Source organism: Pipistrellus hanaki (genome assembly GCF_964339955.1).
Source record: "Pipistrellus hanaki genome assembly, chromosome: 12".
NCBI classification, from domain to species: domain Eukaryota; kingdom Metazoa; phylum Chordata; class Mammalia; order Chiroptera; family Vespertilionidae; genus Pipistrellus; species Pipistrellus hanaki.
This window is the reverse complement of record NC_140514.1, coordinates 37,516,085-37,537,441: the sequence shown is the minus strand read 5'-3', so window position 1 is coordinate 37,537,441 and position 21,357 is coordinate 37,516,085. Positions and strand designations below refer to the sequence as shown.

Sequence of the window (21,357 nt, the reverse complement as noted above, 5' to 3'; positions counted from 1 at the left end):
TGATAAGGACAAGGATCATTCTGAAGGAAACCCTGATTTGATAATTTCAGTCAGGAGGAAGATAAAGAAGAAAGAGTAGCAAGTCACTGATAATACCATGTTGTCTGTCTACCCTCTGAAGTTGGAAAGTTATTTGTCATGACAGAAATGGGGATAACTGGAAGAGAGAACTACTGTTCTAGAAGGGGAGACAAATTTGTTTCTTGGAGTTGAATTTGAAGGGCCAGATGTATATCCAAATGGAAATGTTTTGTAGACTGGAGATTCCTATTTAGAGAATAAATTATTTCTAAACCAGAGGCAATAGGTGGGAGTGTGGACTCTTTAGATTTGACACCTGTAGATGCTTGAGGAAGGTGTGATCATAATCTTGGTTCTCTCTTTCCTGTTAGCAGTCTTTTTTTTTTTTTTTTTTTTTTTTTAATATATTTTATTGATTTTGTACAGAGAAGAAGGGAGAGAGATAGAGAGTTAGAAACATCGATGAGAGAGAGTCATCAATCAGCTGCCTCTTGCAGACCCCCTAATGGGGATATGCCCGCAACCAAGGTACATGCCCTTGACCGGAATCGAACCCGGGACCCTTCAGTCCCCAAGCCGACGCTCTATCCATTGAGCCAAACCGGTCTCGGCCCTGTTAGCAGTCTTGATGGATCCTGGAGAGGAGTGTGTGGCAGTGGTCTCAATTGTAACCTGAGTAGAGTGCTTGAGGAGAGGTAGGAGTGGACAGTACTCATAATAAAACAACAGCCACAGCATCATTTAAAAAGCACTCTACCATTTACAAAGGCCATTGTATACAGTGACTTAGCTTACACAGTCCTGTATGCTGTGAGTTATTTTTCTTCTCACACCTCTAGAGGCCTCCTCATATGGACACTGAGACACAATTAGAGAGTAGAATTCAAACTCAAACTCAGGTATTCAGGCTTCAAATTCTCTTTCTCAGATCTTCACTCTCCATCTCTTAGAGATGAATTTTCCAAGGAGGAAAAGAATAGAGCAAAAGCTGCAGCCTGGAGCTAGGAGTATCCACCATAAGCGGTGGGAGGAAGAAGAGAAGACACCATATCACTCATAGTCACTGTCTCGCCCCTGCCCCTGCCCCTTGTAGGCCCTGACATTCCTCTAAACTGGAGAATGTTGGATTTCTTTTGAATTCAAGGGGGAAAATTCTGAATCTGTTCATAAATAGCTTGAGGTACTTTGGAAGTAAGGTCGCCAGTTTGGTTACAGCAGAGTTAGTGTGGTGGCTTAGTGGTTTATTGAATTCTGGCTTCATTCTTTTGAAAGTAATACAGTAAAAGCATATTACTTTGAGCCAGGAGGGAAGGGCTTGTCTGAATTAATTACATGAAAAAAAATTTTTTTAACGAAGTCATTAGGTTTGTTTACTTTTGGGATCACATAGTAAATCACTTGTGTATGTGCCAGCTGGTAGAGTTCCTAAGAGGACCTGCTTTAATGAGTAAAATAACCAAAGTCTTAGGTCACTTCATTTTTCCAGCTGACAATCATATTTATGGGTTTAAATTATTTGCTAACCCATTCTGATAGCATAATCACAAAAAGTAGTTATTGCCTGTCAGAAGTTCTAAATTAACAGGGACCACTTTAAAGAGGTTCTTAGGCAATTGCTAGACTAATATCCTCTGAGAGTCCTGCAAGACATCCTTGCAGCCCAGTGCTTGTAGCAGAGTGTGCAGTCAGGAAGCCGTGGTTGGGTGAGTGAAGGACCAAAGGACTCTTTCTCCCTGAGGCATATTGAGCTGTGAGGAACAGTCTTCCCACAGGGTCACACTGCAGCTTAGCTGGACGGTTTTAGGACAAGCCTTTCCTTTGGATTGTGTGGTGAGAAGAGAGGAAATGGAGGCACCATGGGAAGTTTCTGCTCTGTGAGCTGGTGACTCCACAGAGAAGGGACGTTGTCCAAACCAGTAAGCTGGTGTCAGTTGAGTCCCAGTCACATGATCTTTCCTTCTAATGAGATCAGGCTGCTGAGAAAGTCTCTGAAGCAAGTGAGGAGGCCTCTAGAGGTACGAGATTTCCTATTGGCAGCCTGGATCTTACCCATAGAGGGCAGCTACTTTCCAAGTCCCCTGAAGGACCTTTCCAAGATCCTTCCTTCTCACTGTCTGGATTCTAAATCAGGAGCCTCTTGGGCTCATTGCTAGCTTTTGCTTACCAAGCCTGGCCCTGCCCTTTGTCTGTGTGCCATTGGCGATTTTTTGCCCTGCTAGAAATTACACCGTCTGTGAGGGTAAAGCAAACTGGGTGGTTCTGTATCTGGCTCTAGAGGGACTGGGGCTGTCACCTGGCCCTGCCCTATTTCCTGATGTGCATTCCCTGGCACTCTTTTATTCTTAGCACAGTCCTCCAAGCCCATAATTCTACTTGTGTAAGGACTAAGGACTGGCTTCTGCAGAGGGACTGTGGGAGCAAGAATGTCAATGCTTTGGAAGAAGCTCCTGACGCCAGTCTCCATGTCCTGCTTGAGGAGAATTATTGGCCTCAGAGAGATATCTAGCAGTTATATTGGGAGTGATAGGGGGACTTGGACATTCTTATCACAAAAAGGATTTGCCACTGAGTTTTTTTTTTTTTTTTTTTAAAGCATTGAACCTACTTTTCAAGATAAAATTTTATTTTCATTTGTGCAGTTATTCACATCAGAAAAAACTTTTGAGACTTTCTAGGCAGATATCTTGTTTTAGAAAAGAGTAAACTTTGGAAGGGTCCAGCAAGGACAAAGCCATGCCTGTGTTGAGGAGCTGACACTCAAATGATGTGAAAGGAGTCGGAGCAGAAGGAGGAGACCGCATGAGAGGAGGTCTCAGTGCTCCTGGAGAAGCATATCCCTTCGATTGAGTAAATTCTGCCTCACTTTTAAAAAAATCCTCACTCAAGGATGGATGGAAGTTCATACATACATATATATCTTTTAGAGGAAGGGAGAGAGAAAGACAGACACCTGTCAGATGTGAGAAACATTCATTTGCCCATCTCCCATACACACCCTGACCAGGGATTGAGTCCACAACCTAGGTATGTGCCCTGATGGGAATTGAACCCACAATCCTTTGGTGTATGTGACAGTATTCCAACCAATGGAGCCACCATCCAGGTCTGCCTCACTGACTCTTATCTTAGTCCTTTCAGACGGAACCCTTTATATATTTATATATTTATATATTTATATATTTATATATTTATATATTTATATATTTATATATTTATATATTTATATATTTATATATTTATATATTTATATATTTATATATTTATATATTTATATACTTATATATTAATATATTTATATATATTTATATACTTATATATTTATATATTTATATATTTATACTAAAGGCCCAATGCTCTAAGATTCGTGCAAGAATGGGCCTTCCTTCCCCTGACTTCGCTCATGGCTGCCCAGGAGCCGCCAAGTCCTCACTCCTGGCCAGAGCACCACTCCTGTAGCTCCACCCCACCCCCTTCATGGCAAGTGTCCTGCCTTTCCCGGCCACTCCATACCTACACATGCAAATTAATCCGCCATTTTTGTCAGGTTAATTTGCATATGCATGCCTGATTGGCCATGGGCATAGCAGAGATACGGTCAATTTACATGTTTGTCTATTATTATTATGTGAGATTGGAGGCCTGGTGCATGACTTTGTGCATGAGTGGAGTCTGGCCAGCCTGGCCAGGGGGTGGGGACAGTTGGTCGGCCTGCCTCTGGTTGAACTCCTAGTCAGGGGGACAATTTGCATATTAGCCTTTTATTATACACTGAGTGGTCAGATTATTATGCATTCAGAGATCAAAATAATATGGCCACTCAGTATGGAACCTAATGACCAGGCAAGGGGTCTGACTTAGAATGGAAAGGTAGACTCTGATCAAAAGCCAAAGCCCCCTGATGACCAAAAAGGTCAGTATTTGACAGTGAGGAGAAGTGTATTTATTTGGTGCAAACCTCAGCAAAAGAAGGATTAAAAAAAAAAAAAAAAAAAAAGATTGTAGGAATGGCTTTGCAGCAGCACTGGGACATATTGTTTCTCCTCTTGGTACCACTGGGTACTGACTGATGAATAATTTTATGGCAGAATCTTCATTGCCCAGAAATCAATTTCCTCAAGGAGTGTCAGATTTTAGTAAGGGGAAGGAGGCCAGAATCATCTTTTAGCTCTGCATTCTGCACTGCCTGCCTAAATACCGCGGTGTTTTTAATAGTTGGGGGAGGGAGGAAAGGGAATTCTGACCAAATGGGAGGACTTCCATGAAGTTCTGGGTCTTTGGCAGAGTTTGCAGGAACCAGGGACCTGGTTCTCTTGTAGGCAAAATCTCTCTTGGCCACTAGGGTTTTTTGAATTGTTCAGTGTCAGGTTGGGCTAGTGCTATCTTTTGTGAGAGGCTGGAGGGAAACTTTGTAAAGGTTTCTTGCTTAGAAGTCTAGGAGTCAGTGGATTCTTGAGCTTTTCTATTCCTGTGGGGTCTGGAATTTATTTTTTCCTCCATCCATGGTGGCAGCAAATAATGCCCTAAAGCCCACATAGTTTGAAAGAGTCTGGAAACACTCAGACTATTGTTTATAAAGATGTTTTTGGATTTGCCGTGGTTCAGGATTCCTTTGACATTGTTAGTACATGACTCTAAACATTTAAAAAGGAGCCTCCAAATAGCTGAAAACAAACAAATAAAATCTTCAGAATTCTTTTTTTTTTTTCTTTCTTTTTTTTTTTTTTTTTTTTTAAATCAATCTTTATTGTTCATATTATTACAAAGGTTCCTCATTTCTTCCCCCCTCCACCAGGTTCCCACCCCACCCTCTGCCCCCTCCCCATCCCCCATTGTCCTCATCCATAGGTGCACAGTTTATGTTCAGTCTCTTCCTCCCTCCCTTTCCCCGATAGTAAATCCCTTTTCAGATAGTAAATCTGTTACTTAGCATTTTCTCATATCAATAATACCTCCACATGCCCAATGATACACTTCACACAAAAGACATTTTCAAATAGGTCAACCAGCCTCATCCAGGCCCCACCCAAGGCACTCACAGATCAACACCCCAGCGCTATACTAACTGAACACATCCAGATCTAAGCCTTCATCACTTGATTCAGCAGACCCTCAAGTTCCCGCAGAAGTTTCCAGCCATGTCTGAGAGGCAGCCGTGGGCAGGTACAGGCGAGGAGCGAGCTGTTTCGGGCCTGGATGCTCCGGGCCTGGCCTCTGTTGCTCTGGTTCGTTCCACAACCAGCTGCTCCGGGTCTGGTCACTGCCGCTCCCGACCTAGTTGCTCTGGACTTGGCTGTTGCTGCTACAGGCCTGGCCGCACCCGACCCGGCTGCTCTGGGACCGGTTGCTCCGGTCCCGGCCGCTCCGGGCCTGGCCGCTCCCATCCTGTCAGCCGCTGCTCCGGGCCTGGCTGCTCCCAGCCTGGCAGCCACTGCTCCTGGCCTGGCCGCACCAGACCCGGCTGCTCCGGGCCTGGCCGCTCCCAGCCTGGCAGCTGCTGCTCCGGGCCTGGCCGCTCCCATCCTGTCAGCCGCTGCTCCGGGCCTGGCTGCTCCCAGCCTGGCAGCCACTGCTCCTTGCCTGGCCGCACCAGACCCGGCTGCTCCGGGCCTGGCCGCTCCCAGCCTGGCAGCTGCTGCTCCGGGCCTGGCCGCTCCCAGCCTGGCAGCCGCTGCTCCTGGCCTGGCCGCACCAGACCCGGCTGCTCCGGGCCTGGCCGCTCCCAGCCTGGCAGCTGCTGCTCCGGTCCTGGCCGCACCAGACCCGGCTGCTCCGGGCCTGGCCGCTCCCAGCCTGGCAGTCGCTGCTCCGGGCCTGGCCGCACCAGACCCGGCTGCTCCGGGCCTGGCCGCTCCCAGCCTGGCAGCTGTTGCTCTGGGCCTGGCCACTCCCAGCCTGGCAGCCGCTGCTCCGGGCCTGGCCACACCAGACCCGGCTGCTCCGGACCTGGCTGCTCCCAGCCTGGCAGCTGCTGCTCCGGGCCTGGCCGCTCCTAGCCTGGCAGCTGCTGCTCCAGGCCTGGCCACACCAGACCCAGCTGCTCCGGGCCTGGCCGCTCCCAGCCTGGCCGCCGCTGCTCCGGGCCTGGCCGCACCCGACCCGGCTGCTCCGAGCCTGGCCGCTCCCAGCCTGGATGCTCCGTGCTTGGCTACTGCTGTTCTGGGCCTGGCTGCTCCCAACCCGGCTGCTCTGGACCGGGCTTCTCCGGGCCCAGCCACTCCGTGTCTGGGTGTTCCTGGACTGGCCACCCTGGGCTTGGCCACCTCTGCCTCAGGCCTGGCTGCCACTGCCCCAGGTCTGGCTGCTCCAGTGCTGGCCGTTGATGCTCTTGTTCTGGCTGCTGCTGCTCTGGGGCCTGGCCACTGCTGCTCTGGGCCCAGCTGCCACTGCCTTGTGCCTGGCCACTCTAGGCCTGGTCGCCGCTGTTCCAACATTCTGTCCCTTTTTTCTCTCTTTTTTTTTTTTTCTTTTTTTAAAAAAAAACAAAACGCATTTATGTTGCAATGTTGGCTGGTGCGTTGAGTTCTGACTTAGTCTTAGATTTTTCAAGATCTTCTTTGTATTCTTTCTTAAGTAATTTTACTATCATTTGCTCTCACTTGATTTCTTCACATTGAGAACTTCTTTGGTTTCTTCCTCCTTGTCCTGGGAGCTCAGCAGGTTGGCCTGTGGCACCCCTTTGTTCTCCGCGGGCTCCCACGCTGCTCCAGCCTGTTGCCGGGGTCGGCGCCGCCCAGGAAGCAGCCCCCGTCCTTGGCTCCGTTGCCAGCGCTCAGCAGTCGAAGGCTCAGGGGCACCCCCCCCCCCACTGGGGGCCCCGTCGCCCGGCTCCTTGCTGGCGCCCTGCTGGCCGGTGTCCGGCAGGGGCTCCTGCTCCTCGTGGCGTTCCTCCAGTCTGGAGCTTTCTTTCTCCCTCCCACTAGGGGAGTCCAGGATCAGAGTCAACAGACTGTCCTCTGCGCACAGTGTGCGCGACTCCAGGGGCTCGGCCTTTCGCTGCGCTCCCAGGACTCCACCTCACAGCTCCGTCTCCCCCTGCCCGAGCCTGGGTCCCCAGGGACTGGCCCAGACCTGGAGTTCTGGGCGGTCTGGACTGAGGCTCAGAGCTGCTGCCGGAGGCTTTGTTTCTTCCGGCTAGGGTAATCCAGCATCAGAGTCAACATTCAGTCCTCTGTGCGCCATGTGCGCGCGACTCCGGGGGCCCCGCATTTCGCCGTCCCCCGGGATTGTCTCCCCCTGCCGGAGCCTGGGTCCCCAGGGTCTGGCACATAACTTGGGGCTCAGCGCTGCCGGTTCGGGGGTTCAGCCCAGGCTGGGGGTTCTATTTCCTTCCTGCTAGGGAACGCCAGGCAGCACCCAGCCCTCTCCTCCTCTCCGGCTGCGACCTCTCCGCGCGCATGTACGTGCGAGCGCGCAGCATGTCTCCGTACCTTAGGCTTTTTTTCAGCTCCTCTGATTTTCCTTCTGGTTTTCTCCCTCCTTCCTATTGTAGAGTTTTCAGTCAGTCGACTACCTGTAGCTCTGGGCAATGTCCACTCTACATTTTAGTTGTATTCCCTTGAAATTGTTGTGAGCTGCTGCGGCTAGGTGTATACCCGAGCAGCCATCTTGGATCCTCCCTCTCTAAAATCTTCAGAATTCTTGTTGCCCCTTCTTAACTTGATCTACTTATACTATTGTCCTGGCTTTAAAACTAGATGTGAACAGCTCATAAAATGGTTGCCTAATCAGCCATCCCCCACAGGAACCTAAGCAAGGTTGTGTGACCCCCAGCAGAAGAGGCTGTGTGGTTCAGAGCTCAGGGTGCACTGTTCCCATGGCAGTACTTTCTAAGTTGTGATTGGTTTTGCCTCATGAAAATGAGAAACTTCTATCTGGCTAAAGTCATCCCAACACGCTGGGAGAAAAATTTTGCAATATATGTAAAAGACATTCTATCTAATAAAAGAGTAATATGCAAATTGACCATCACACCAAGACACAAGATGGCCACCACAAGATGGCCTGCAGAGGAGGAAGTTAGGGCTGACCAGGCCAGCAGAAGAGGGCAATTGGGGGAGACCAGGTCAGCAGGGGAGGGCAGGTGGGGGGACCAGGACTGCAGGGAAGGGTAGTTTGGGGGATCAGGCCTGCAGTGGAGGGCAGCTGTGGGGAGGGGGACAGGACCAGGCCTGCAGTTGAGGATAGTTGTGGGGGACCCAGGCCTGCAGGGGAAGACAGTTAGGGATGATCAGGCTGGCAGGGGAGGGCAGTTAGGGGTGACCAGGCCAGCAGGGGAGGGCAGTTAGGCATCAGTCAGGCTGGTAGGGGAGTGGTTAGGGGGTGATCAGGCTGGCAGGCAGAAGTGATTAGGGGCAATCAGGCAGGTAGGCAGGCTAGTGGTTGGGAGCTAGCAGTCCTGGATTGTAAGAGGGATGTCCCAGATTGGAGAGGGTGCAGACTGGGCTGAGGGACACACACACACACACACATGTGCATGAATTTTGTTCACTGGGCCTCTAGTATATTATAATTTTTATAGGGTTTCTATAAAGCAATAAGGAAAAGACAATAAACCCAATAGAAAATGAGCAAACAATACAAATAGGTAGAGCAAACTGGAGTTTCACCTAAAGAAATGCTTATCCTAGAGTACAGAGTTCTCTGAACAAGAATGTTCATTGTTTTGGTAAATATCCCTGACTAGGGGATTGAGAAATACTATGTGGCCATGAAAACATTGAAGTAGGTTTCTGTATCATTGAAAAAAGCAAGTGCAGACCAATATAATAGACCGTTCCCATTATTTTATTTTTTTAAATATATTTTATTGATTTTGTACAGAGAGGAAGGGAGAGAGATAGAGAGTCAGAAACATCGATGAGAGAGAGTCATCGATCAGCTGCCTCTTACACACCCCCTGCTGGGGATGTGCCCGCAACCAAGGTACATGCCCTTGACCGGATCGAACCCGGTGCCCTTCAGTCCCCAAGGTGATGCTCTATCCACTGAGCCAAACCGGTTTCGGCATGTACCCATTATTTTTTAAGCACATTCCTATTTATTTGATTTGCAATGTATTCATTCAAATTACTGGGCCTTGAGCCTGCTGTAGTATTTTTTGGTGTGATGAACAAAGGAATTCAAAGCTCAGAATTCTTCTTTTCTAGGATTTACCCCTTTTCATTGTTATTTACAGCCTTGCGTAGCCTCTCTACCTCCTGCCTCTGATGCAGTGGGAGGGACTGGGTTTTCCTCTGCTTGCTCCTTCTCCTTAGAAAACAAAGGTAATTTTACTAGAGTGGCTCCGGAAGGCGAGGCTTAGAGCTGGCCTAGGCCTTGGGAGGAAACATGCTCTTTGCGTTTATCCTTTCCTTTCCTTTGGAGAAGCTTCTCAGCTGCGTTAAGCTTTGTCTCAGGCCCTCACCAATCTAGATGAGAAGAGTCCTTGAAGCTAACAACTTAGTTTTGCCTATTTCACTGGGGTTTGGGGCTTCAGAACTTTAGCCTGGAAACAGGAGGACATAAACCCCTTTGTCTTTGAAAAGACAGGTAATGTCTTTGGGACAGAGTACTGCTTTCCTTAGTCACATTCTTAGTGTCAGTGGACCCCCCAGTATGCATAAATGTGAATTGTTTTGGACTTGTAACACAGGCTTTTCTCTGAGCTGGACAGTTTACATTGAGTGGTGTAATACAGCAACCTCATTTTATTGTACTTCTCTTTGTTGCACTTTGCAGATAATTTCATCTTCATCAACATAGAGGCAACAAAAATTATGACTCACTAAAGGCTCAAATGATAGTTAGCATTTTTAGCAATAAAGTCTTTTTTATTTTTATTTTTATTTTTTAAAATATATTTTATTGATTTTTTACAGAGACGAAGGGAGAGAGATAGAGAGCTAGAAACGTCAATGAGAGAGAAACATCGACCAGCTGCTTCTTGCACACCCCCTACCGGGGATGTGCCCGCAACCAACGTACATGCCCTTGACCAGAATCGAACCTGGGACCTTTCAGTCCGCGAACCGATGCTCTACCACTGAGCCAAACCGGTTTCGGCTAAAGTCTTTTTAAAAAAAATTGATTTCAGAAAGAGGAAGGGAGAGGGAGAGAGAGAGAGAAACATTGATAAGAGAGAAACATTTATTGGCTGCCTCCTGCACACCCCCTACTGGGGATCAAACCCACTAACCCGGGTATGTGCTCTAACTAGGAATTGAACTGGCGACCTCCTGACACATGGGATGATGCTCAATCAAATGAGCCACACTGGCTGGGCAATAAAGTCTTTTAATTAAGATATGTACATTGCTTATTTTTTAATTGAGGCACAATTGACATAACATTATATTAGTTTCAGGTGTACAAAATAATGATTTAATATTTGTGTATATTGCAAAACAATCACTGCAATAAGCCTAGTTAACATTTGTCACTGTATGTAATTACAAAAATGTTTTCTCCTGTAATGAGAACTTTTAAGACTTACAATCATACTAACTTTTAAATATGCAATACAGTATTATAACTATAGTCACCATGGTATACATCATATCCCCATGACTTATTTATTTTATAACTGGAATTTTGTATCTTTTGATAACCTTTATCCATTTTGCCCACTCCCCCCTATTTTTGGTAACCAATCTGTTCTTTGCATCTAAGAGATTGATTTTGTTTTGTTTTCAGATCCCACATAAAAGTGAAGTCATACAGCATTTGTCATTTTTTTTTTTTGTATTTTTCTTTTGTCTTTTTGTTGTTTTTCTGTTTTTGTTTGTTTGTTTGGGCAGCATTTGTCTTTTTCTGTCCTACTTATGTGGCTTAACATAATGCACTCATGGTCCTTCAGTCTTATCACAATGACTGAATAGTATTTTATGGCTGAATAATATTTTATAACTATTATTTCTATTATATTATAATAGAGGTCCAGGTGCATAAATTTGTGGGGGTCCCTTGGCCTGGCCTGTGGGATTCAGGCTGAAACGGGCTCTCGGACATCGCCTCGGAGTTCTGGAATTTGAGAGGGTGGTTCTTGGGTGATGCACCTCAGAATGGGGCTCCTTCCTCTCTGGTTTCGGGTATGTCACCCGAAAATCGCAGCTGCCAAATCACCGTAGCTTGGCAGCTCCTGTATTGAGCATTTGCCCCTTAGTGGTCAGTGTGCATTATAGCTACCAGTCAAACGGTCATTTAGGCTTTTATATATATAGATATCGATTATATTACATATCTATATATCTCTATATATCTCTATCTCTATCTCTCTATATCTATATCATTCACATTTTGTTTTTCCACTTATCTATTGATGGACACTTAGGTTGCTTCTATATCTTGGCTGTTGTAAATATGATAATGTCGCAATAAACAAGGGGGTGCAAATATTTTTTCAAGTTAGTGTTTGTGCTTTCTTGGAATAAATACCCACAAGTGGAATTGCTGGATCCATTAGTTCTTTTATTTTTCAATTACAGTTTGCACTCAGCATTATTTTGTATGTTTCAGGTGTACAGCATAGTGGTTAGGCAATCATCACTTTACAAAGTATCGGGTCTAGTAATAATTACTGTCGTTTTCCAACATTCGTTTAAAATCTTGTTTGGCGTTGACTTGTATTGACATAACCTTCAAACACGTGGTATCTACAGAACGTGTGAAGTGCAATTAACAAGTTTTGCTTGAAAAAGTTTGTGTTTGGTTTGGTTTTTGTTGCAAAACTAGGGCTAAGAAGATGGCGGATGAAGAGCATATTCGGCACTGTATGCTTTACGAGTTCCAATTAGGAAGAAAAGCAAGTGAGGCTGCAAAAAACATCTGTAGTGCTCTTGGTCAAGATGCAGTTAGTGCCAGAAAATGCCAGCGTTGGTTTGAGAAATTTCGCGAGGGAAATTTTTCGTTAGATGACAAGAGTGGTCGAGGCCGTGTGTCCAATTTTGATCAAGAAGCTCTTCAAGCTCTTTTGGTGCAAAATCCTCAAATTACCCAACAAGAGCTTGCGACAACTTTAAATTGTTCACAAAAAACAATTTCCAATCAATTGCGTGCACTTGGCAAAGTCCAAAAGTTTGGAAAATGGGTTCCTCATGAGTTGACCGACAACAACCGTAATCAAAGAGTCACAATTTGCAGTTCGCTCCTCTCTCGTCAAAACCGTTTGCCGTTTTTAGAGCAAATTGTTACCGGAGATAAAGAATGGGTGCTGTATGTTAATTTGAAAAGGCGGCCTCAATGGTTGGACAAAAATGAGGCTCCGCAGCCCACGCCAAAACCTGACTTGCATGCGAAAAAAGTGATGTTGTGTGTTTGGTGGAATTTTAAAGGAATTCTTCATTATGAACTTTTACCATCTAACCAAACCATTACAAGTGCAGTGTATAGTGCCCAATTGGAAAGGTTAGCCCAAGCTTTAAGAGAAAAAGAACCCGCGCTGATTAATCGGAAGGGCGTAATTCTTCACCACGATAACGCACGACCGCATACTGCAAGAATCACTGCTGAAAAACTGCGCCAGTTGGAATGGGAAGTTCTCCCTCAACCTGCATATTCTCCTGATATTGCCCCTTCCGATTACCATTTGTTTCGTTCTTTGCAAAACTTTCTTCTTGGAAAAAAATTTAATAATGAAGAATGCCTCAAAAATGCATTGACCGAATTTTTTGCATCAAAATCACAAGAATTTTACAACAGAGGGATTAAAATGCTTCCTGAGCGTTGGGCACAAGTAGTAGAAAACAACGGCAACTATATTGTTGATTAAATTTTGTTGTATTGTTTAAATAAATTCGATTTAAAAAAAAAAGTATTAGAAAACGACATTAATTATTACTAGACCTAATATTTCCCCTCAATGTTTCAGGTATACACCTGGCACTATACATATTGTAGTTATTACAATATTGTTGACTATGTATATTGTTTTCTAGACATAATATTATTGCACACTTGGACTACAGTTTAGTATAAACATAACTTTTATATACACTACAAAGCCCCCAAATTTGTGTGTCTTGCTTTATTGTGATACTCATTTTATTGTGGTGTTTTGGAACTGAACCTGCAATATGTCTGAGGTATGCATTTAGAAACTTATTTAAAACCAAAACTGACTGTAGCTAAGTCTGTTCTAAAGAGGAGTGGCATAATTCATATTTGCAGAGGAAAGAATCATTCCATTTACATCATCACTACACAATGGTGGTAGTGAGAGAGGAAAAGTTCAAAACCTCTTTTTGTTCCTCAGTCTAGTCAGGGGTGGAACCTGGAGTGGATGGTTCATAATGGGGCTGACTCCAGCTCTGATGGTCATTGGAGTTCAGAAGAAGGGGGATGGAGAGCTAAGTTACTCTGAATAATAGAAGGGGAGCTTAATTTCCTGAGGGAAAGAGAGACCCCTTCTAAATATGAGAAATATCTGGAAGGGTGAAGGTGCCCAGCAGCATGGAATATAAAACCCATGTTACTTCATAACTTTAGGATCATCTGATGAACACAATGTTTTGAGTGAGTTTGTATATGTGTATTTTTTTTTTCCTTTTTGGTAAAGCATAGGACAGCTCAAGCAGAGGTAAGAGATCAGCCTTAGAAGATGAAATGTGAGTGAGATCCCAAGTCCAGAAAGAACTGGAATCTTTTCAGAGATTAGCTGCTGGGAATTTGTAGAAATTTTGGGACAGTGATTTGGACTTCACGTAGATTTGCGATGGCGGATCCAGGCAGCTTCTAAAACATGCCCAAGGACTGGTGGTTGCAACTGATATAGCATTGCTAGAGTGCTGTGTACCTTATAGAATGTTTAAGTGGTTTCCCCCACTGCCCTCCTCAGGATCCTTCTTATGGACATCTATTTGTTGGGTGCTTCATGAACTATCCTAATATTCCTATAGGTGCCCAATGAAAGCCATTTTCAGTTCAGACTCCAGAAGGGAAGTAAAACTTCCCAGCAAAGGACTTGTCATTCCCTCCTCTCCGTATAATTTTCACAGACCCTATGGACACTTGCCAAAGAGCCAAAGAACTGCAGCTTCTTTTAGCCAGTGCTGAGTGGGGCACATCATTTTGGAGTGAAGGGAGGTGGAAAAAATCTTCCACAACGCCTTAGGACTTGAAGACTGTTTTGAGCAAGTATTTGAGCAAATATTAAGATTCTGGTGAGTGTTCTAAAGCAAGAAGCCAACGTCCCCAAGCAGCTGGAGTGGGACCAGATAGTGCCGCACTGTACAGCACTCTTGACCATTCCTTAGGGAGGAAGAATCTATTGGGTAGTCTTAGCATTCACTGTAATTCCAAAGCTTGAAGACAGTGGGGATCAGTGGCTTTGACTGTCCAGCATGGATTCTCGCTTTATAGGTCTGAGTACCTTAGTTTTTCTTTGGGAGACCACCTCCTTCCCCATTCTCAGCCTAGATTCAAGTTCATCCCTTGGCTGTTGATGGAGGACACATGATTATGTCAGTCAGAGAACAGCAGTTGGAATGGGCATGGTCTCAAATCCAGACCAGTCAGATTCTGGGCTTTTGTTGGAACTATTAACAGGTAAATTCTCATTTCTTTTCCAACTGGGTTGCCAAGCCTGTAGTATGTATATAATTCTGAGGCTGCTGGTGACTGTCTTGCCACCCTAGTGGAGTGCTGAGACCAACACATGAAAGCTGAGCTGTGAGATGGAGAGAGATGGAGACTAGATGACATCTTTTGAGCACCTGGATCTAACCATGCCTTAAGCTAATCTAAAGCTGGCATTTCATTTTACATGGGCCCCAGTTTTCCTTTTTTTCTTTTCTCTCTTTGAAACTTTGATTTAGGTTTTTGTAACCTACAGCCAGTAGAGTCTTAACTTATGGTATGAATTGTAGATAGTTCTCATTATAAATTGTGATCTGGCCTTTAATTTTTTATCATCTTTTTTAAACTTTTATGTACAAAGAGACAGCATTCTGTCATTAGGTAGATGTCTTGAGTGACGCATTCATGGAAGTTCACTTAGTCCAACTTAATGAAGCTGATGTTCTTCACTTGGCGGAAACACTGGCGGCACATGTTGAGGCCGTGTTTTGGATCAGACTATGGCTGTTTGAGCAGGCATGGCAGGAACGTGAACTGGCTGAATTTCCTTGGATGGCTCCAGTAGAGTTGCTGGTGACCCATCTTGCTCTCTCTGTAGCAACGACGCAAAAGGAAAGTTGATCTGGCCTTTTTCAACAGATCCTTTTGTCTTAAAGTGCTCAATTGTCCATTTGCTATATGAATCAAATGAGACTGTACATATAAAGAACCTAGCATTATCTGCTGTACATGGGGGGAGGGGGGGACAGTAAATATTAACTACAGGGAGCAAGGCAAGAGCGAGAATGGGGAAGTGAAAGAAGAGAGCGTGCTGAAAAAAGAACCCTGAAGTGCCTAGGGTAATCTTCTAAGAACCCTCAGACCCTATAGGCCCCTCCCCTGTTCTACATAGCCCTAGTGCCTTGTGTTTTTCCCTCGTAACCCTTCAGCATGGTTTGTAGTGATATGTTTATGTAATATTTCGATTGTCTCCCTCATTGGCCTGGCAGTTCCACCAGGGCAGTGATTTTCCTCACTGTTATGTCCCCTGCAGAGTCCAGTGTGTGGCATTCAGCAAACATTTACTGAATGAATCATCACATATAGTTACCCAAATTGGACTCACCCTCCTTGATTATTTATTGGGGGTAGGATTGTGGCAGAATTGGCAAAGTCAGGGAAAGCTGTTTCTATCCCCTCTGTATCCCCTATACTACCCACACCTTCAATGCACATTCAGAAAATTTGAGATCGTTTTGATTTGGTTGTGATTCTCTTACCAAACCTATGGTTCTTATATTTTATTGAAGAATTAAATAGTGTGGGTATTGGCCCAATATGTGGCAAGTCCTGTAGAGGAGTGGGTCAGGTCTCTGTGATAAACAAGCAGTCTTCCTTGCTACTCTGTCTTTATAAAATCATCTATTTAGCCGCAGTAGTGCCCTTTGCCTAAACAAACTCAGGCTTGTTTAGGAATGTATTGGAGGCTATAGAGAGACCTGGGAAGTTAATATGGGAAAGATCCTAGATGCTAGAGACTACTCTAAAGCAAGAAATAAAAGCGCCGAAACCAGTTTGGCTCAGTGGATAGAGCATCAGCCTGTGGACTGAAGAGTCCCAGGTTCGATTCCGGTCAAGGGCATGTACCTTGGTGGCGGGCATATCCCCAGTAGGGGGTGTGCAAGAAGCAGCTGATCGATGTTTCTAGCTTTCTATTACCTCTTTCTTCCTCTCTGTAAAAAATTAATAAAATATATTAAAAAAAAAAAAAAAAAAGCAATAAAAGGTAGCTCATGGGAGAGGGTGGTAACCTGAAGCTCACTCCAGGAACCCTGAATCTGGGTCCAGAGAAAATTCTCAAAGCACCATCCCACCCCCTGCCTTGCCATTCAAAGCTTCCTCCCAGCTCAGGCTGCAGCTCATCCCCTGCCCCGGCCGGCTTTCCTTGAGGCGGGGAGAGGGTTTCCCAGGGCCCATGTGACTTACACTGGCAAGTGACGATTACAGGCGGTTTACCAGTCAGTAAAACTGCCAAAGGCTTTGTGCTGTAATAATCTTTTTCCTGTTTAAAACTCTGGGGATTTTCTACTGTTGCCAGTAGTTTTTCAAGTCAGCAATTACAGTATAGATTGTGTAATCGCTGGGTATTAAAAATAGGAAACAACAGAGTTTGCATCTATTTTAACCAAATCAAAACAGAGAAGAGGGAGGGGGAAAGAGGCGAGGGAGAGACCAGAGGAGGAGGGAAAAAGATTACGTGACAAAAAGCTGTGAGATTGCATCATGTGCCTGGACAATCCAGCCCACAATTTACTCTGCCCTCTTCCTGCCATTCTTGGCCCAAGGGGCTGCATTCCCATCCTCCCTGGGAGGGGACCCTGAGGAGAATTCTGAGGAATCAAGGTCCTTGTGGATATTCTTCAGCTCAGCCTTGAGGTGTTTACCTGCCTCTGACAAGCAAAATGACTAAGTGGGGGGAGAGGGTTGAATTTGACTACTCCCCCCGCGTGTCTTGATTTCCATGGTCTTGATGCTCAGCTTGTTTCTTTTGTTGAAGAGGTAGAGTGAAAGGGTGGTTTGTGGGCGAGTCTTTATCATCCCAAATCTCTATCAGTTCCTTGCCAAAGCCACCCCAAATATCTTATATAATAAAAGTGTGGTATGCAAATTGTCCCCTGGTGGTCCGGGGAAGGAAGGGAGTACCTGGCCAGCAGTTGGCATCTGGCATCTGCTAGGGACCCTACCTGTGCACAAACTTCACGTACTGGGCCTCTAGTTCAATATAGTTGAAAACCATGTATGTATGCACTATGAAAACATAGCTTTAACATAGATACTTCCAACCCTCCCACTTTCTTACTCCTGCCCTCTGCCCACTGGGTTGTTACCTCTAAGCTCCTCGTCTAGGAATTCCAGGCTGCTTCTTGATTTTGTGTGATTTCTCACTCATCCTGCACCCCCACCCTGAGTTGAATGATCGTTGTGGGTTTTTTTTTTGTTTTTTTTTAAATATATTTTATTGATTTTGTACAGAGAGGAAGGGAGAGAGATAGAGAGTCAGAAACATCGATGAGAGAGAGTCATCGATCAGCTGCCTCTTGCACACCCCCTACTGGGGATATGCCTGCAACCAAGGTACATGCCCTTGACAGCAATCGAACCTGGGACCCTTCAGTCCCCAAGCCGACGCTCTATCCATTGAGCCAAACCGGTCCCGGCATGTTTTTTTAAGAGATCTATCGAGTAATCTAAAGGTGAAATTTTGAGAGTCAGGTGGGTCTGGAATAAGAGTGATATTTTTGGAAGGAGGATTTAAAATTTTTTTATTGATTTTGAGAGAGAGAGAGAGAGAGAGAGATGGGGGAAAAGAGAAAGAGAGAGAGAGACATAGATGTGAGAGAGAAACAATGATTGGCTATGTGCTGTACACACCAAACCAGACCTGGGCATGTGCCCTGACTGAATCAAACCTGCCACCCTTTGGTATATAGCACAACACTCCAAACAAACAAGCCACACTGGCCAGGGCTTGGAAGGAGGATTTCTAAGAGCCTGACAGGTCACATCAAAATACACCAGGCTCCCTACTCTGTCACCTTCCCCTTTCTGGATACAGAGGCTCCCAGAGAGGGAGGATTTGAATTAATCACTTACAGCCCCGAGTCTACATAGAACCCATGCTAAAAGCACCCAACTTTGTAAGGTCTCAGGTGGCAGGGAGTGGTAAGTACTTCAAAGAAGCTCATTGTTTCCAAAGATTGAACCCAAATGGATTGAGGGGTTAAGGAGAGAGACCCGAAAGACCTAAATCATCAATATAATCAGTTGCAGGCAATATTAGAAAGTTTTCTCCTCATTATTACTTCCATCCACTTCCACACCTATTCTATCACACTTCATTCTCAGCCTTCATCTGTTCTGGGGTGAAAAAGAGTGATAGCAGCTCAGAGTAATACCGGTCCCAGCTCTATCCTGTTTCACCCAGCACTACCCAAACTAGTCGAAGTTCAGTGAAAGGAAGAGAGCTCTAATTTTGGGATTTTAGGTGTCATTTTACTAGATAGGGGGAATCTGGGAACCTTCCTTAGGGCTTTAAATCATAGTTTTAAAGTGGTATTTTTGGAAGAATTTAAAAAAAAATTATTGATTTTTAGAGAGAGAGAGAGAGAGACAGAGATAGAGACAGAGACGGGGGGGGGGGAAGAGGAGGGGAGGAGAGAAAGAGAGAGAAACATACATGTGAAAGAGAAACATTGATTGGCTACGTGCTGTACACACTAAATCAGCCTCGGTTGAGAAGTGCCCTGACATCAAACCTATTTCTTACTTTTGGAAGATTTTAGTTCTCTGATGCTGGGTTTGTAGCCACATTCTCACCATTGATAAGTGTTCTGGCCTTGAATATGGTCATTATCATTGCAGCATCAGTTTTATTGTTTTCTGGGCAGGCTGGATACTTTAGACCAGGGAGTCAGCAGAACTTGGAGGTCACAGTGAATATCTGCCTTCCACATCCCATCCCCCCCTGAGGCTTTGGGCAAGGTAGAGTCTACAGAAGTACCCATCTTAGTGGCTGCTAGGGCTACAGTCATTAGCATCAAGGTCCACAAAGGAACTATTTCTATATAAGCTCTGCTCCCTTGGGGCTTCCTTCCCACTCTTACCTGCCCCCCCCTCTCCCCCCAAAGGATATGACCATAAGGAGACATCACAACTTTGACCACAGCAATGTTGGGTACATTGGTCATCCCCATCCTTTTCCTGAAGATCACTCTATCATTAAAAATAATTACAGATTTTTAACCTCCACACACACACACTAACCCACGCGCGTACACACATATCTTCCAGTGATGGTGCTTCTAGTGTCTATTGCTTAAGATAATACTAGTGGTCACAAGCTGGTATGGACAGGATAACACATTTAAATAGGTTTAATTTTTATTCATTGAACTGCATTGGCAAATTTGAGACATATTAGTGCTTATATATGTGGAACATTATTTGCACCACAGACAATGCAAGGTATAAATGATAGATCTCTTGCATGAACTCCAGTACCAGGGCACAGAGCTAGACAACTATCTCCCTTTACTGCACACACCACCAGATCCCTCTGACCCTTTTGACAGCAGACTCAGAAATGAGTTTGGAGATTGGGCCACGATAGGCCGAATGGTTAGGCCTTAAGACTCCACCTGTTTGTTGTAAACCAAACTCCCTGGCTAAGGTACTAGGCAGTGGGAATGCAGAGAGGGTGGGATGTGAGGAGAGAGAATATGGCACCTGATATGACTCTGACCAAACCTGGACCTACTCTTTGTCTTCCAACAGAAGATGGAGGAGAGGAGGCAGGGAGAGGGAAGAAAAGGAGGAAGGAGTTAGGGAGGAGTGAGGCAGAGAGGGAAGGAAAAGAGGGAGGGGAGGAGGGGATTGTAGGCTGAGCCTTGAGGCTGGGCAGAGCCAGACTGACGGGGGGGGGGGGGGGGGGGGCGGGGTTCTGTTCCCATTTGGGACTCACAGGCCAGGTAGAACCTCAGGTTTGAGGCCAAATCTTAGGGAAGCAAGTAGGGGTTGTCTTGGCAGCCTGATACAGCCTGTGTGTAATCTGACTCATAGCCACTAGGGTTCTGAACAAAGGGCAATGCCAGGCTCTCTGTACTCTCAGCATCATCTTTCCTTCCAGCCAGACAGGCCCATGCTCCAAAGACCCAAAAGGCAAATGAGGAACAAACTCACTAGCACTTACTTCCCTGAGCAGTTTGCACTTTAAGAGAACACTCCAGAATATTACTTCTGTTATCACTCTAAGTATTACTAAAACTATTACTTTTTCTCTAGTCAGTTTTTAATAATTTTGAATTTTTCTAAAAAATTTTAAAATGTAAGAAAAGTTCAAAAAATTCTTAGCGTAAAATGTCATAGTCTTTTATTTTTATATCTCTACTGTATTTTACTTTTATTCCCTCTTTCATGCCCAATATCGCTTATTTAATGCTTCATGTCTTTTTTCATGATTACTTTCGTTACAAGTCAATTTTCCTTTTGAATAACCAGCTTTTGTGTATTCATCTCTATTGTTTCTTTGTATTCTATTTCATTAACTTTTAATTATTTTAAAACTAGTTTTGTAACTGGAAAGTACTATTAAGGGTCACTTTGTCGTACAAACTATTATGAAAAGACCAGATACCCAAAAGGATGGACAAAGCATTTAAAAGTGAAATTGATGTGGCTTATAAACATAAGAAAAGACCTTACTTGCTAACAAAACAATGCATCTTTAATGGTGGACCTCTAGGCTTGCTCCCGGAACAGAGGCATTTTAGCTGAGCATCCAGTGGTGGGGACCCTGGATTAAAACCCCAGGCTGCTGATTCCAATCTGATTTGTATTTACTGGTATTAGGCAAGGCACAAACCTGTTTCCTCCCCAGTAATTCGTGACTGATATAAAATAGCTCCACCTGCCTTACTTCATTGGCTGTTGTGTCAAATTAGATACGGAATGTGAAGAAGACAAAACCTGAATGCCCATTGAGTCCTCTCCCCCAGTCTTTCTTCTCCCACAGGTGGCAGTAGAGGGGATTGTGGGTGAAACCAGCCTTGCCTGGTAGAACCACTTACTGGGCCTTGGCCCTTATATTAGTAACATTATTTTGAAGGGAAGAGTGTTATTCTCTCTTTAGTTCACTGTGCCTGCTGTCTTATCTCTTCTTCAGCTAAGTTTATTTATGTGGTCTGTAGCTATAGATATTACAAATATGGAAATAAAAGAAATGGAGGTTTTAAAAGTATTTATTATTTA

General features: G+C 44.9%; 1 protein-coding gene and 1 pseudogene across 6 annotated transcripts in view; one reads left to right on the top strand and one right to left on the bottom strand.

Moving 5' to 3' along the window:
• Positions 1-21,357, top strand: part of ASPRV1 (aspartic peptidase retroviral like 1) — a 157,513-nt gene that overhangs the window by 48,298 nt on the left and 87,858 nt on the right. The window lies entirely within an intron of this gene.
• LOC311630674 (small ribosomal subunit protein uS14-like) lies at positions 14,989-15,153 on the bottom strand (annotated as a pseudogene). The gene has a single exon. The product of its transcript is annotated as a small ribosomal subunit protein uS14-like (transcript).